Source organism: Thunnus albacares, chromosome 5, assembly GCF_914725855.1.
Source record: "Thunnus albacares chromosome 5, fThuAlb1.1, whole genome shotgun sequence".
Classification (NCBI taxonomy): Eukaryota; Metazoa; Chordata; class Actinopteri; order Scombriformes; family Scombridae; genus Thunnus; species Thunnus albacares.
The window spans coordinates 4,122,898-4,140,226 of record NC_058110.1 but is presented as its reverse complement, the minus strand read 5'-3'; the positions used below and the strand labels follow the sequence as shown (position 1 = coordinate 4,140,226).

Below are 17,329 nucleotides of genomic sequence, written 5' to 3'. Positions count from 1 at the left end.
GAACCGGAAGTATCTATGTGGTAGCCATGATAAGAGCTGGTCGAATTCTCTAACTGCTAAGGAAAGGTGCTTCAATGCTTCCTTTCTAATCTCCTTTAGCACATTGTACACTTGACTATCCTCTACGAAAGGAAAGGAGATAATTCCGTCCCACGATTCTTTGCGGCAGCAACACTTAAAGTGACCAAGCGATGCACCATTCATAAACTCAAACAATTAAACCCACATTACACATCCACAGCAGTCCGTGTACCCTCCGTCCAAAGCTGTGTTCAACTTATTTGATACACAAATATACAATGCATTATTTTGTTATTCTGTTTTTCGTGTAAATTAAATTAAATGGAAAGTCGGATTCTCTTAGCATCGCGATTGTCTTTCCTAAGTCCCTATGACTTCTCCTTCACATCTTTCTTGATCTTGTGACGTTTTCCATCAAGGTCAAGGGAAAGTGGTTAGGAAAAGACAATAGGAGGTACTTTTCGACCGCAGCCTATGTGTATATACCTCCTTGTGTGTCATTTTGTCTGGTCGGTATGAATGAAACTTGGGGCATGAATGGGAGGAAATAGTCACAACTGGCCTGAGGATAGGACACACAGGACAAACACTTTACAAATAGGCAAGCACCCAACCGGACTATTCACTCAATGTAATGAACCACAAACACTTAAACATGTACTACATGACTGTAACAGTTACAATGGGCAACAAAGGGATCTAATAGCAGCATTAAAGGGAGCAAAACTTGATTTGAGGGAATCTGTTAGGAAGAGCTCATATCAGACAACTAAATACACCCCTTCTGACGCATGTGCCAAGTTTTGTGAGTTTTCGAGCGCCCCTAGCCCCTGCCCATGGCAACAGCTTTTGATGAAAATTCAAAAGCTTCACCATTTAGCATCATTAACGTTTTACAACTTAGCTGACCAAATTTTAGGTGGATCTGTTTAGCCTGCTAGGAGTAGTTAGTAAAAGTATGGCGCCTATAGCTTCCTGTTGCCAGTAGGTGGCACTGTTACTATGATTCAATATGGGCCTGTACATGTCTTCAGACCGGGACTCTTTTCAAATATGTGAAATTTGGGAAAGATCTGACCATGTGGAGTCAAGTTACAACAGTTTGTTATGCAACAGCAAAACATTGGAATTCGCCACATTGCTACGGCAACAGCATTCAATGAAAACTCACAATCTTCACAATATAACATCATCAAGGTCTTAAGGCTTTTCTGACCAAATTTGAAGGCGATGTGTAAAACTTTCTAGGTTGAGGTCGTAAAAGTACAGCACCTGTAACTTCCTGTTGCCAGTAGGTGGCGCTATGACTGTGATTCAATATTGACACACAGATGTGTTCACAAGGGCACCCTCATGAAACATGAGAAATTTGGGGCAGATTGGATGATGTACGTTAAAGTTACAACTTCCTGTTTCATGGCGAAACATCGAAGTTTGCTGCGTCACCACGACAAGGTTGTTCAGTGAAAACTCAAGATTTTGATAACTGTTCATCAGAAAGGTCTTTAGATGACACTGAACAAATTTGAAGTTGGCGGAGTTAAAGCTCTAGGAGGAGTTTGTTGAAATACAACCTATGGAAATGGCAAAAACTGCATCAAAATTGCACATTAAAGTCAAAATGGCTGACTTCCTGCTCGACTTGGGGCATGGCTCTAAGAGGCTTTTTTGTGCATCTGGACATGATACATGTGCCCCATGCGCCCATGCCCATGACTCATAAAATATCAAATTTTTCACCACTTCTGACGAATGTGCAAAGTTTGATACGTTTTCGAGCATGTTTAGGCCCTCAAAAATGCATTTCTTTTGGAAGAAGAAGAAGAAGAAGAAGAAGAAGAAGAAGAAGAAGAAGAAGAAGAAGAAGGAGAAGAAGAAGAAGAAGAAGAAGAAGAGGAAGAGGAAGAAAAAGAAAAAAAAAAGAAGAAGAGGAATTCCTTCAGTTTCAATAGGGCCTCTGCACCACGAGGTGCTGGGGCCCTAATAATATATAATTACTTAATTAGTAAAGCACCTTTCAAAAAGAAAGTTACAGGTAAAACAAGGAATAAAAAGGTAAATAAAATCCAAAACCTAAACGATACAATGAGATAAAATTATAATTAAATTAATTAAAACCACTGGTTAAGAAAAAACTGGTAACCTTTAATGACAGGGTCAGATTTTGTGATCTGTGACTCAAATTATAAAGCTTTATGCCTTACAATAACTGTGGGTAAACTATCTGCAAGCAAGGAAAGGTAACAAAACTGTTTTGGTTGGTCCACCGCTTTGGTCCAAACTGAAATATCTGAACAACTATTGGATGGATTGCCATTAGATTATGTATATACATTCATGTCCCCCTCAGGATGAATTGTAACAACTCTGGTGATTCCTTAACTTTTCATCTAGCGCCATCATCAGGTCAAAATTACATGATGATGCTGATGACATTTCTATCAGCTGTAATTTATGTTTAGTGCTAATTTGAAAATATTAGCATGCTAACACGCTAAAATAAGATTATCATCCTGACATTAGCATTTAGTTCAAAGCACTGCTTTCTGGTTAGACAAAATAATAACCAGCCCATGGACTTTAACTCTGAAGTTCCACAATCACAGTTACAACCACTGATACATGTGGGTGGGTGGATCCCCCACATCAGTCAGAAAGGTAGATCCAAAATTTAAACAATCGTTATGCAAGATTGGCTCATTTCACAATATATTATTGGATTATAATTATTGATGATTCATGTGTAAGCATCACTTTGTTGTTTCCCCTCTGAAATGTAGTGAAGTAGAAGTATAAAGTAGCATACTCAAGTAAGGTACAAGTACCTCAAAACTGGATTTAAGTACAGTACTTGAGTAAATGTACTCAGTTTGTCACGATTCCTGCTAAGGCCTTGTGTGTGTTGCCCTTGCCCTTTCTTTCTCTGTCCCTGCCTTCAGCCCTTTAGCAGTGTCTGCTCCAGTCTTTGCCATTTCTCCACCTATCCATCACATGCCCCTGGATTTTGCCTCCTGTTTACCACACCCACCTGCTCACCTGTTCCCACTCAATAATTGTCTGCACCTACTGCCCATTCGTTCATCAGTTCCTCAGTACAAATACCAGTCTCTCTAATTCATTCCCTGCCAGTTTGTCATAGTTTCTTCCATAGACTCTTTCGTTTTCACCACCCTGACCCTGACACTAACTGTAACCCTGATTCTGATTCTGATTCTGCCTGTTCCCATCTGTTCCTGTTCCTTTTACTACCTGTTCCTGCACCTGTTCCTGCCTGATCCTGTGGTTTAGACCTTCAGCCTGTTTTTGACCTGCTTGCCTGCCTTTTCCCCTTTTGGACTTTGTTTGCCTGACTTTTGACTCATTCCCTGTTGACTAAATGTAAGCCTGTCTGTCTGTAGAGTCTGCATTTGGGTCCTCCACCTGTCTGCCCGTTCTCATTCGTAACAGTTACCTTCCGGCACTGGTTTTCAAAGCCACATAGAATATCTAATATAATTTAAACAGGCCAAATCACCTGTATGAGATACAGTTGCATTGATCAAAAACAAAATACTGCCAGCCAGTCATCAATCATGAAAACAAATGCAACACACAAACCACATCATGAAGGTGAAACAGTGATCAAAGACAACAGAGATATGATGTCCACTGTCAGTGTGAAATGTAACTAAGGATTTTACAGTACAGTACATTTAAGTACTGTACTTATATACAATTTTGAACTACTTGTTCTTAACAATCTATTTTATACTCCAGCTCCACAACATTTCAGAGCTAAACATTGGGTTTTTTTCTACATTTATCTGACAGCTGAAGGTCATTTTTCAGATTGATTTTAGATATAAATTACTGTATATGCTCTCAGTTTAATTTATAATGTAGTGCATTAAAGATTAAAGTCCAACAGTATATAAATTTGATTTTAAAAATAAGTTCCCTCTGGATGTATGCAGTATGATCCAATAATATAATAATATATATCACTAACAGGGACCATTCTGCATAATAAGTACTTTTACTTTTGATACATAAAGTACATTTTGTTGATAATGTTTATTTACTTTTACAAGTTTGAATTTGTAACTTGTAATGGCGTATTTTTATTTAGTGTTGCTACTTTTAATGAAGTGAATGAAAACTTCTTCCACCACTGGAGGATATTAACATTATAGAGGCTTGTAGTCTACGCTGATCTGTTTAGTTATCATTTGAAGGCCAAATGAGTCTTCTTCAACGCTTTTAGTGGTGTTTCCCTTTAAAATAAATCCGACGTAACGTGACGCAGATGCTTCCATCCATATACCCTTGTGTGCCTCTCCTCACGCGGCAGCCATCCAGCGCACCTCCTGCATCCCCCTGGCCCAGCCCCCGTCTCCTGTCCTCTCCTCCCCCCCACCCCCACCCCCCCTCCACCTCCCCGGCGTGTGAGCCAGGATCACCGCTGCGGAGCTCTTGGTGAAGAACCGCAGGGAAACAATGAAAATCGAGGCGATGGAGCCGTGAAACAGCGCTATACGGGAAACGGGGGCGCAGGTAAGCATTACCGGGTCTTGTCATTGAACTCTGAGTGCCATTGGCCGCGGCAGATCTGTCATTTTGTGGTGCACGCGCTTGTGGAGCGGAGAGAGTGGAGTGTGCATCAGGGACTAGAAATAATACATGGGTACGTGGATAATGGAGTAACCGTGCAGGAAGCTTAGCGTTTATGTGAAGGCGGTCATCCATACATCACAAGGCGCCGGCTATTTCCTGCTGTCTGTTTATTTTGGTGCAGCTGATGGAGGGATGCTGCGCAGTGCACTCCGACAGATGTTTGCGCGTCTTGTCATCCTGTGCGCCCATGTTTGAGCGTAAGTCCGCGGGGCCTTTGGGCGTCTGATACATGATGTCTACGAGTGTCAGCGTCGCACCAAGACAGATATATAATCTTACTTTTCTTGGTGAATAGAAACGTCCATTGGGAGCCCGCTGCTTCTGCATGGAGAAACAGTGTGTCTTGCATTCAATGTAAATGCCATCTGTGTTTGTAGGCAGCAAAGTCGTGACAGGTTGCCTGGCGCAGCAGTTTGACCTTGCAGTATTTCTGTTTTTCAGTAAAGCCCGTCCCATCTGACAGATAATAACAGAGCATAGTTCTCTCTTTTTGTGTGGCTTTCTAAATGTTGCAAGTGAATTACTATAATCATATCAAAGCTTCGTCCAGTTTCCAAGAGGCTGTATGGTGTTAGCTTAGTGTTATAATTGACTTCACTGCAATTTTTCTTCCACATCTTTGATATAAAAGCCTAGAAGACTATTTCTTAATGTAACAACACAAAGCACAGTCAGGAATGAGTGCATACAGTGTAGAAATTGAGATTCTGTTGCAAAGATTTTAAGGGGTTACCTTCGTACAAAAACACATGATGTATTTTGACAATTTATACTGACTAATAATTTAATAATCTATGTCTCCTGTACCCAAAAGATGCTTACTTGTTGTCAAATTAAGTGTTTAGACAGAGTGAACAGAACCAAAAACTAAGCAGGCACCCTTGCATGCATACATATCAACCTTTATTTGTTTATGAGCTCAAATACAGTCTTTATAGTGTCTGACTATTGCAGGAGCCAAATGCGACAGTGAGGGGAACAGAAACACAACATGCCCTGACTACAGAGACACATCTCTGTATTATTTACTGTCCTCTGATGCAGGTCACTTTTGTCCTTTGCAGCATGGCCATCTTGTCAGCAGCAGGCTTCGCCATCCTGTTCCTCAACATTCTCAGCCAATGGCAGCTCCCCTTCTGCTCACGTTCCACACAAGTGGCGGACTGACCATCACCATGGTGACTTGGCAGTCATTTTCACAGCGTGGTGTTTGCTCAGATGTGATGTCCCCCCAGATGTCCCCCTACCCCCACTCTGTGATAATTATAAGCAAAATCAGCAGTGCTTTCACAGCACTGGAGCAACAGCTCATTTCAATTCTTTATTTATGCAAAATCACTCCAAAGGCTCCTGATTGTTGTCTTTCATCCTTCTTGCCTGGAGAGAGCATGTAGCCATCATCTTCCTCTTGACTGTTGGTTGTAGCACTAATTACACCATTTAAAGGTGCAGTGTGTAGGATTTAGTGATCTCTAGCGGTGAGGTTGCAAATTGCAACAAACAGAATACCACCCCCCACCCCGCCACCCTCCAAGCATGAAGGAGAACCTACGGTGGCTGAGAAACTCGCAAAAAGCACCAAAGCTCTCTCTAGACCCAATGTTTGGTTTGTCCATTCTGGGCTACTGTAGAAACATGGCAGTGCAACATGGCAGGCTCTGTGAAAGGGGATCTGCTCTCTATGTAAGTATAAAGGGCTCATTCTAAGGTAACAAAAACACAATGCTGTGTATGGGTGCACCATATATTTGAAAATAGCAGTGAGCTTAATGAGATAGTATAGTTATCCCTGTGGTCTGAGACTGTTGTCAGAGGTTGTATAATGTCTATAAGTTGTGAGTCAAAGAGTGTTGCCCTTGTTCACTTCTCAGACTGTTTCTTTTTTTTTCAAGTTTTTAGAGGTCAAAATTTAGAATTTACAATAAAAAGCAAAGATTGGAGAAAGTTTTTTTTTTTAAATTACATAATTTGTGATTGTGACCGATATTTAATTTCAGGTAAACTCATTGTGCTTTACATTTAGTATAGTATAAAGCAACAAGTGGGATAGGATACCAATTCCAAAACTCAGGGTACCTGCTGCTACAAGTGATCTCCTATGATTTCTGATCTCCAATGATTTCTGAACTTAAACATGGTAATAAAAACAATTTTGTTAAGACTATGTTTCAGAACACCTCACCATCAAAAAATGCCAAAATTGACCAATGTCACTGTGAGCACTTCCAGGTTTACAGTAAATGTTTACCATTGCCTTCACATTAAAATGCATTTCTTGTGAAACACAGTGATATTAAATCACCAAGCAAAGAAACAGCACAGAAGAGAAAGCTGTGTTTAACATGGATCGGTCACTTATGGCCAATACTTGATCTGCTTGATAAGGTTAGTATCAGTGTACTTCAGATTGGTGCATCCCTCTTTGCTTGAGTGGGCCTGCCCCCATGGTTGGAACCACTGGGCTAGGACAAAACATTTTTATAGTGTTGTCTTTATTGGTGTAGATCTCATGATCAGCTGGTCGCCCCTTTCTGTGGTCAAAAATAATGGCATAGTGATTTTAAAATCTATTGTTAATAGTTGTTTATTATTCAAAGGGAGGAAAATGGTCTTTGGGGAAATTTCACAAATGCTCCTTTACCTGTCAGACTCTGGAGGGATGTGTCGGTATCTGTGTTTGATTGATAGCAGCTGGCAGGCTACAGCAAACTTGCACGGTAGCCTACATGTCATAGGCAGAAAATGTGTTATTAGCAGGGGTATTCAAGAGTAAGGACCACATCAGCATCTAAACATACTAAGGTGACATTTGCAGGTATGTTTATGCTGTTTAATGTGCAAGCTGAGCAACTAATTAGCTAACTAGCCTGCAAACTGATGTTAGCAGTGCATTTTTCTCGGGTGAATGTTTGTTTGGTGGCTTATTTATTCATGTTTACAAGTTCAGTAAGAAGGAAACTTTATCAGGAAAGCTACTGTGGGTTGTTGTTTGTTCTTGTGGGCTCTTGTGTAGCCAGCTGCTGTCTGGCTCAGTCTGGCTCAGTGTGACTTTCTGCTCTGCTCTATGATATGTAGAATGCTGACATTACTGCTTTATGCAAATATAGTTTAAACTGAGGCAGTTGAACAAGTTGAGAAACAAGTTGTCCATCCATATAGGCCAAGAACTAAGGTACTGACTAGTTACTGGTGAATGCAATCAATCTCCATTCAGACGATCCATCAATCCTTTACACTCAGCACTTAGTCCTCTTCCCCCCCCTTTTTATTCAAAGTATTTGGGTAATGGTGTTGTTCCCTCCTTTTCTTTTATTATTTTGGTATATTTCGTCATGAAATAAAGGGACAGGTTGACACATGCACTGTACTGCACTGAAAAGCCCACTGAGATAGTCTGTGTGCATACTAACTTCCATACCGAGTGCTCAAGCTGTAAATACTGATAATTACACCTTGACGTGGACAGGTAGTCCACGCCTTTACTTGAAGAGTTTACCAGCTTTTATGTAAACAGTGTCATGGGTCTTGTCAATCAGATGCATTTGTCATGAAAACAAAAAATATAGAATATAAATGTCTACCTTTTGGGTGCTGACTTTTTCTTAAAGTTGAACACAAGAAAAGCAATTTACAGAGTGAATTATTCACAAAAAACATGCACTTCAATTTCAGGTAAACTAAGTTGTACCACATCAGACACCCGAACAAGTCTGAGCTGTAATACCTGTAGGAGACTTCTTACATTTCAACTATAAGTCTACAATCACAGTAACTGCACTTGTTCTGCCAGGGTTTAATTGTGACTCTTTTGGACATGCTGTGGTACTATTTTCAAAATAATTATTCACCACATAGCTACAAGAACTTAAAAGGATAAAAAGGTTTTGCTGCTGTCTTAGCCTATCACGTCATTGCATCTTTACTCTGAATGGAGCCTGAAGGAGAGAGATTAATGTGTGTAGTCCTCATTCTCCACCCACATGTTGGTGAATTGGGAATATTGATTTCCTGTTTTTGTATGTTTTTTGCTCTTTTGCTTTGTGGCCACAGACTATTAGTGTGATCACTTAGGCTTCAGTGCTCTGGTGTACTTTTAAGCGCAGCCACTTGGCTCACAAATGATAAACCCATGGTGTAAGATATTTTGAGATTTTTACCTGATTTAGCACAGATATGAGGTTACCAGTCATCTGAGATAAGAGAGCTATGCCTCAGAAGTAGGACTAATACCATATGCTTTTCACTCAGAATTTGCAGCCACATGAGGACTAAATCTTGTCAGAATCCAGTGAGACTATGGTGTGAGAAACTCTGAAGGAAACCCTAATGTCAAACCAATAAAATGGAAAATCTAGACCAAAACCAAAGTATCCTGTACTTCTCTTACTCTGTCCTTGTTCAGTCTCCTCTCCTATCTTTCCCTTTCTCTCTCAGTGTTAAGTGCTGTGATGATTGATGGTCCAGTAAGAGCTGCGCTGTAGCTTTATTGCTGCGCTCTGCTGGATCTTAGCTAAGCTAGTCTGCATCCGCTGCAGCAGTAGGGTGACTCTGCAGGATTGGCCTGATCTGTGTACATAGTGAAAACCTAAAGTCACTGTTTGTGCTCCACTGTAAACAGTATTTTCAGCCTGGGTTTAGAGAGGACAGATCTGATGAATGTGTGAGTATATGCTTTATTCTTCTCCAGCAATATCTTGCTTCACATTAATGCACGTTCGTTGTTGGAACAGATGCATGTTCAGCTTAACTGGAGCAATAAGGGCTTGAGGGAGAGTTTAGCTGCTAATTATGTTGACGTCCAGTCTGCTCTTGTTTATGTTTTCAATTAAAAGTATAACCGCTTTGCTGGCTTTTACACATATTGGCAGATCAGTAACTGCCATTCCACAGCTCAGACAGCCTTCACCACAGCGTCTAAATGTACCAGCATGCATTGCATATGAGCTGCTCAACAGAAACACGTGGTTCAGCACTTCAGTGTGTGGATTGAGTGTGTTAACATGCTGTTGGCATGAGTTCTCTATCATGTCTGCCTTCTGAAAACCAGTGTTCTTGTTTGCTTGACAAATTTCACAAAAACTGAACTGTGGCTAGTTTTGGGTAGTTGGGAAGGGTCAACAAAATCTCTATATTAAAGGACAGGTTCACAATTTTTCAAGTCTGTCTTAATACAACAGTCAGGTGCCCAAATTTACACTGAGGTTTTCTTAGCCCCCATCACTTTGTCAATTCCATTGTAAGAGGATTATTAAGGGATCTTCTAAAAGCTAGTATGAAGAGGAGGAATGATTATGGCAAGAAAAAACTATTTCAATGTTCACTTGGGCACCTGACTATTGTTTTAAGACAGACTTGAAAAATTGTGAACCTGTCCTTTAACTCTGCTAACTAATATTAGCAGCAAGGTTATCTATGTCTCTCCTGTTCACAGAAAGGAGCCCATAGTTAAAATCAATCAATATAGTGACTTAGTTTCAGCTGGCACTTTGGACAATTGATGATTGATGTTATGTTTCACAATCATATCAGAGTTTCTTCTGGCACAAAGCTAATTTGAGTGAAAAAGAGGAGTAATAAAAAAATCCATGATCATATATACATCTGAATTGCAACAACAGAAACATTTGGCTAGAAATGTAAAACTGGCTGAATTCCATTTTCTCTCAACATAATGAGAAAGTGTTGTTAATTAACGTATTTGGCAAGTTGCAAAAATGTTGTTTCTGAATGTCTAAGTGAAATGTTCACAGACAACGTACATAGTTCTTTTTTTCCCAACAAAATATCTGATCTTGCAGTACAATATCCGCTAGAAGAAACTACAGCAATATTAAAGTTTTTATTGTTATGTTTAGGCACTGGCAGCACTCAGTTAAGGTTAAGAAAAGATCATGGTCTTGGTTAAATAGAGAGAAAAGTCTGCAGTGACTTGAAGCACAACATTTTTATTCACATTTAAGCCACATCACGGTCTTTCACTAACCTGAACCAAAGTGCTTTTGTTGCCTAAACCTGACACAAGTGCGGGACTCAGGACGTGAACCGGGTCTGTGGTATCAGAGTCCTGCATCTTGTACGCTCCCCATTCACCCAGACCTCCTCCCTGCAACTGCAGAGAGATATATACAGTTGTGCTCATAAGTTTACATACCCTGGTAGAATTTGTGAGATATTGTCCATTCTTTGGAAAATATGACTGATCATGCTGAAAACTTTTGTTTTATTTAGGGATAGTGGTCAGGTGAAGCCATTTATTTGCCAGAAAAAAGCTGTTACTGTGCCAATGCCACAAAACAGCCCGCTCACAATATGCCAAACAGCACCTAGTCAAGCCTCAAAACTTCTGGAACAAAGTTATTTGGAGTGATGAGACCAAAATTGAGTTTTATGGTCACAACTATAGACACTATGAATGGTAAACATCTTGCAGATTCTGCCAGGGTATGTAAACTTATGACAACAACTGCAATTGTAACTTCATTCATTCCACAAAACATTACCTGTGAATCAATGATGCGTGAATTCTACATAGCCCAGGAAGTCCTGAGAGATTTTCTTTTATCTTGTGTGCACTAGATATAAAAAAATACAATCTTTTAGGACCCTCTGTCACATTGTCATGGCTTACTGGGACATTTAAATGTAACAGAGCCATTGTTAATGTTATTAGTAACAACTGTACTTTTCCTAGACTGACAAGCCTGTTCAAAAGCCATATGATATGGTTGTTTAATGTTAAAATCAACAGGATAAATCCAGAAGAAACTTTGCTAAATTGTGCATTTTCCACATTTTGCATTGGCTTATCCACTCCATTCATTACTTCTCACCACCAAGAGAGAGGATATCTGCATTGCCTGTAGAAGACATTATCATTTAAATTAAAGCTGCAAGCAGCGATGAACGGGCCCTCGTGCCTCCGCACACGTCAGGCCACGGCGCAATCAAGGGGCTTCTGTCACGGGCATGTAGATGTCTTCTGACCCGGTCTGTTTTCAGACAGAGCAAGAAGGAGATAACCATCACTTCCTTTGTGCACTATTTTGCCCGCTGCTAGGGCTGAGATCAAAACATGTATCAAACATGTAAAGTTTGGTGCAGACTGGATAAAGTCATAGCAACTTCCTGTGTCATGGCGAAACATCAAATTGCAACGGTGTGAGGATGAGAATTTTCTGCAGGGTGAGACATGTCTGTCTTGCTCTCACCTGTGGCATCAAAATTATGTAAGTTTTGGGCCCATTCACTTGAATTTCAATTAGTAAACTGAAAACTCTTGATGAGTTTGTATGTAAAAGAAATTAATTTCCTAATTTTCATCAAGTCTATTTTTAGAAAGGTAAAGACTTTAAATCCACATGACCTAGTCAGAGTTTGATTGAAATGTGTACTGTCAGGTGTGTAGAGACAATAAGTAACTGCAGCTGGACACAGAAAAATACTCGTATATTTGAATGGAGAGTGTGAGCGAACCCATACTTTTTTGATCATTTACTGCTTCCACATAGTTTTGGATACAAACTTCATTTGAACTTTAAATGAGTCCTCTGAACCTCCTGAGTCCGCCAAACGTCCTGGTAATTAACAAAGAACCCAATGTCATGATAACCAATGTGCATGTCGTTGTATATGCTACATATGTGGTTCTTCAGTCTATCCACGTTTCATAGTTTTCTAAAACACTATGGTTAAATAGAAACGTTTTTCAACCACACAGTATCTCATAATCACAGTTGATGCAGCTTTTGTCTGTAACACTGGTGACCTCAGTGTTTAATATGACACAGAAGAGTCTGATGTGTCTGGCTTTCTTCCTGCAGAGTTGCTGTGGACTACAGGGACCAAACGTGGCTACATAACAATATGAATAACAAACAAACATGATCACCAACAAAATATTTTGTATTCTTACAAGAGGTTCCAAAAGCTTTTCCATTGTTTTAATGATCTCATTTCACTTAAACTATTCACACACAACGTATGATTTTATCAAAGTAAACAGGTACAATCTTTTTGAAAGAAAATGTCAGTTGGTGAGTTAGTGGAACCATCACAGTCACACACAATTAAAATGTTCACCTCATCTTGTGTCTGCACAGCTGTGAGTATTTATAGCACTTATAGTACCACATAAGGTGGGTTACACTGATGTGTTTCCCAAGCAGCATGCTAATTAGAAGCTGCTGACTGTGCAGTATATCCAGATAAGAGAATGAGTCATCGTCATCTTGTCAGAAAGAAAGACTGTGCCCTAGAGAGAGATGCACTGCTTCATTCAGCCCACAGATCTATTATTTAAATCAGATGAAAGTGTTTCAACTTATGGAGTTTGGAACACTGAGTACAGGAAATGTAGCTTGCTGGCAGGACCAGCTTTCTTAGCTAACTGTTGTCAGACGAGGAGAACACAAAATGGATCTCACTAATTAGAATTTTTGTGTGAGCAAATAAAGACATCATACAGTATAGAGTCCGAAATTTCCATCCCTGACATTACATTTGTTACCTTTACAAAATCATGCTGGTGAATGAAAATTTTGTTGGCGTATATATAGATTTATATATCTTGTTAGAGTCTCCACTGGTTGGCTAGCAACCTCATATTTAGACCACAGGAAGTCACTGCACCTGGCCAAGAAACATTTTTACATTGCTGTTTGTGTACAGATTAAACAAACATGTAACATGTTAATTAGTAAAATTTAGAGGTGCTGGTAGGCAGGTTTTGGACAGAGCCAGGCTAGCTGTTTGCCCTTGCTTCCTGTCTTTATGCTAAGCCAGGCTAATTAAAGCTGGCTAATCACCTGCTAAACAATCTTCTCTTCTAATGCTCAGTAAGAAAGCGAATAAGTGTATTTCTGAAAATGTCAAACTATTCCTTTAACACCTCCTATAAATATTTAAAGGTGGAATGTGTAGAATTTAGTGGCATCTACCAGAACAGACTTGGCAGAAATGGAATATAATATTAATAAGTATGAAAATAAAAATCATTGTGTTTTTGTTACCCTAGAATGAGCCCTTTATAGCTACATAGGGAGCAGGTCCTCTTCCACAGAGCCTGCCATGTTGCACCGCCATGTTTTTACATTAGTCCAGAGCGGACAAACCAGACACTGACTCAAGAGAGGGAGTATCGCATTTTTCACGTTTTTCGCGAGTTTCATGGCCACCATAGGTTCTCCTACACACTTGGAACAGGACGGTGGGGGGAGGGCTGATCAGTTGGTTGCAATCTGCAATCTCACCACTAGATGCCACTAAATCCTATACACTGGTCCTTTAAATACAGTTGAATTAAAAATGATATGTCCTTTAAAAATCAGACAAAAACTCTCCCTTGTCATCTGAAATATTGTCACTAAAATTTAAAGAGCAAATTGTTAGACAACCTATTACTAGAAAAACCAACAAGTAATGCATCGTCTTACCTAACAGCCCTGCTTATTAGGTTTATTAAAATGGAATAGTACAGTTTTACAGTTGACATTTCAGACTGGTCAACTAGGTACACGATGACAGGTCGCTGATGTACAACTCACCACAGCACCCTGACGCAGCATAATGTTCACCTCTGCATGACATAACAAGGTCACAGTGGGACAGACAATACACATAGTAGGTTAAAAAGTTAGCATTTATCCATGATCCAGTGTCCAAACACCAGACAGGGAAAGTGTTGCTAAGGACAGGAGGAACTTTGGTTACCAACACACACTCACTGTTGAATGGGTCTGCTGGATTAATAGCAGTGACTCAGTGTTGTGGATCCCGGGGCTGTCTAACAGTCTGTAAACCTCTGCTTGCCTGCAACTGCTTGTTCGTCAGACAGGATTGCACAGTTTATTCGAGGAGACTCGTGAGTGTAGCTGGCGTGAGTCACACTTTCCCAAACACACATACACACCCCCTCCTTTCCCCATTCTGCTCTCCATATGGGGTGCAAGTGGTGAGTTGCATTACCACTACAGTCTGTCCGGGAGAGGAGCTTTATTTTCCCTTTGTTTCTCTGCCTTTTCTTGTTTTCGTCTCATCTGAATACAAGCAGTATTTGGTTCAACTCTTTGCCACTGGTTATATGGAAGAATGTACATGTCCAATACACATGTACACACACACACTCTGCAGAACATTTGTTTTAGACATACAGAGATCAGTCAAGGTCGCAACATCCTGGGTATCAAGGACACAATGTCTTTCATAAGAGAAACTGCAGCATTTCCTCTGCTGCAGACACAGAGGGGGGTGAACAATGGCCGTTTGTGTGTGTGCACACTTCACAAAATGTTACTGTCCATCTACTTTCAAACTAACATCCCTTCTTCATCTAGTCCTCCTCTCTTTCTCACCTTTCCAATGTCCCTGACATGTGCAGCCTCCTCCTCTCATCTCATTGGCTTTCATCTCTCTTTCTCCCTTCTTCCACCCCTATCTCTTCCCTACCTGCTCTGTGTTTCCGTCTTGTCAGCACAGAAGCTGCTTGCGTGTCTACCTCACACAGGCTGTCTGTGGCCGGGGATGGTGTTACATAACAGGCCTAACTTAATAAATCCTGTATGATGTGCTGTGCTGTAGTTTGATCTGTTGTGACAGCGGCCAGAGCTGGAGAACATGCTGCCTTCCTGGGCCTATATGTCACACTGTGTGGTGTAAAATTGTAAAATTGCCTTTTATGATGTTTTAAAAAATTAAATGATATGATTACTATATTATAAAGTATACTATAGATACTCTGTGTTCTAAGGCCTGGTATTGTGATTTGTACATTTAAAGGACTGGAATTGTGGAAAATAAGAAAAATGAGCTTTGGGATGGATTAGGGTGATGGTGGGCCCTCATGTGCTTTAAAATGAATCAATCCTATCTCCTCTGTCTGTTTAAGTTATTTAAATTTTAAATTCACAGCTCAAGAGCAAGCAGTGTTGAGACAGAATCTGTTACTACGTCACATCAGAAAGTCAGAGTTTACATTTCAGCCGGATGACGAGCAAAACAGGACACTGGAAGTGTTGCTAGTGGTTCAACAGCTAAAAAATCTTTACAGCCTCCTAGACGATGGAAGTTTGCGTCAGGAATGGCTGAAATACAGCTTTGGAAACAATTTTCCCTTCATTATCAGCGAGTGGTTGTGGTTAGCCGACTGTCTGCATAATAAGACTTAGTATGCCGCAGGATTTTCTACTTTTTCATCTTCAATATTTGGATGGAGTTTTAAAACAAGCGCACTCAGCTAAAGGAATATATCTGTGCTAAAGTTAAGCTAACAACCTCTGGCTATGTTTGAAAAAATGATTTTTACTTTGTGAGGAAACTTAGACAGGATCTTACCGTTCTGAAACATCCTTTTTAAATCTCAACTGTACAACATCAGGTTCTTCCCCTTCATTCAGGATCAGATTCTGGTTCATAGACCACTACATACTGTCTTATGTCTCCAGCTGCAGCCATTACTCCAGGTAAAAATGTGGTGTAAGGGAACTTGCGTTATTCATTAGGTCTTTTTCCGATTGGCTGGGGGTAAAGGTGGGGGCCAGACCTCCAGCCAATCGGAGTAGGTGTTCATTAAAGAGGTACTGCACACTAAAACTTGTTTTTTGAGCTGTAAACTAAATTATATGACTGTACTGTGATGAAACACATCAATTCTGGTGTTTAATATTGACATTGACACCAAATTTATAAAAAATTGGCATCTCATGGGTTGAAAATGACTCAACCTGTCATCTGCTGTTTAAACTGAGCCCTGAAAAGGTGGGACCAATGCTGACGTAGAGTCGACCGTTTGGGAGAAATTTATATAAATGGTAGAATGACAACATCCACCTCCCCCAGCCCGCCTACACTAATTTTCAAATATATGCTGATTGAGAGAGACAGTTTTAGCTTCAGGCGCTAATGGCAGCGCTGGCCTGCTGGAAGAAATCTCTCTGTATGCAATTGTCCACAGGAGGAAGAGCTGCTGGCAGCCACAAAAAAACAGAAATCCTCCTCGCATCTCACCCTGCAGTTCTTCAACTCTCTGACTGTCTGTTTTTGCAGTTATCAGCTGGCAAAAGCAGAGCAGAGCTGCAGAGCTGCAGGCGGACAGGTTCAGTAATGGCTCCAGTTACACCACGATTTAACGTTTAAAAAAAAGATGTTACCAACTGATAATGGTAGAACCAGACAGCTGGAGAGTTGTAGAGCTACAGGACGAAATGCGAAATGATTTCTGGCTCGTTTCAATGTCGTTGCACTGTTTGTCTTCCTCTCATTATTATTGTGTCACTGAACCTCACAGCCACGTTACTCCCCCCCCTTCCCCTCAGCCCCTCCCTGCCTCCCTCTCAGCCCCTTGCTCACTTTTTTTAGCATTTTTTATGCAGTGGATGGAGTTAGGCTCAGACCTGGGGATGCAGTTACTCTTTAATAATATTAATTAATATTAATATTGTGCGTTAAAGACATGACTGTGATTTTATTGTCCTTTGATGCATGCATTTCATACATATGTGTGCCCATGTCAAAGGTATTCATTTGTTTTCTTGTTGATTTATTCTTTAATCATTTTCATGAACATGTCATATTCCCTGTAGCTCAGATCTAGACAGCTCCACTGACACTGAGGATGCAGAGTTTCAGTGCAGCAGCAAATCACATTACATCAACTTATTTC

At 40.3% G+C, this 17,329-nt stretch overlaps 1 protein-coding gene across 2 annotated transcripts in view; it reads left to right on the top strand.

The window, feature by feature from the left end:
* The first annotated feature begins 4,444 nt into the window (after positions 1-4,444).
* snphb (syntaphilin b) overlaps positions 4,445-17,329 on the top strand; it is a 38,380-nt gene continuing 25,495 nt past the window's right edge. For both annotated transcript variants that reach the window (XM_044351014.1, XM_044351013.1), the window contains exon 1: positions 4,445-4,554. The gene's annotated coding sequence lies outside the window, so the exon portion shown is untranslated. The remainder of the gene's footprint in view (positions 4,555-17,329) is intronic.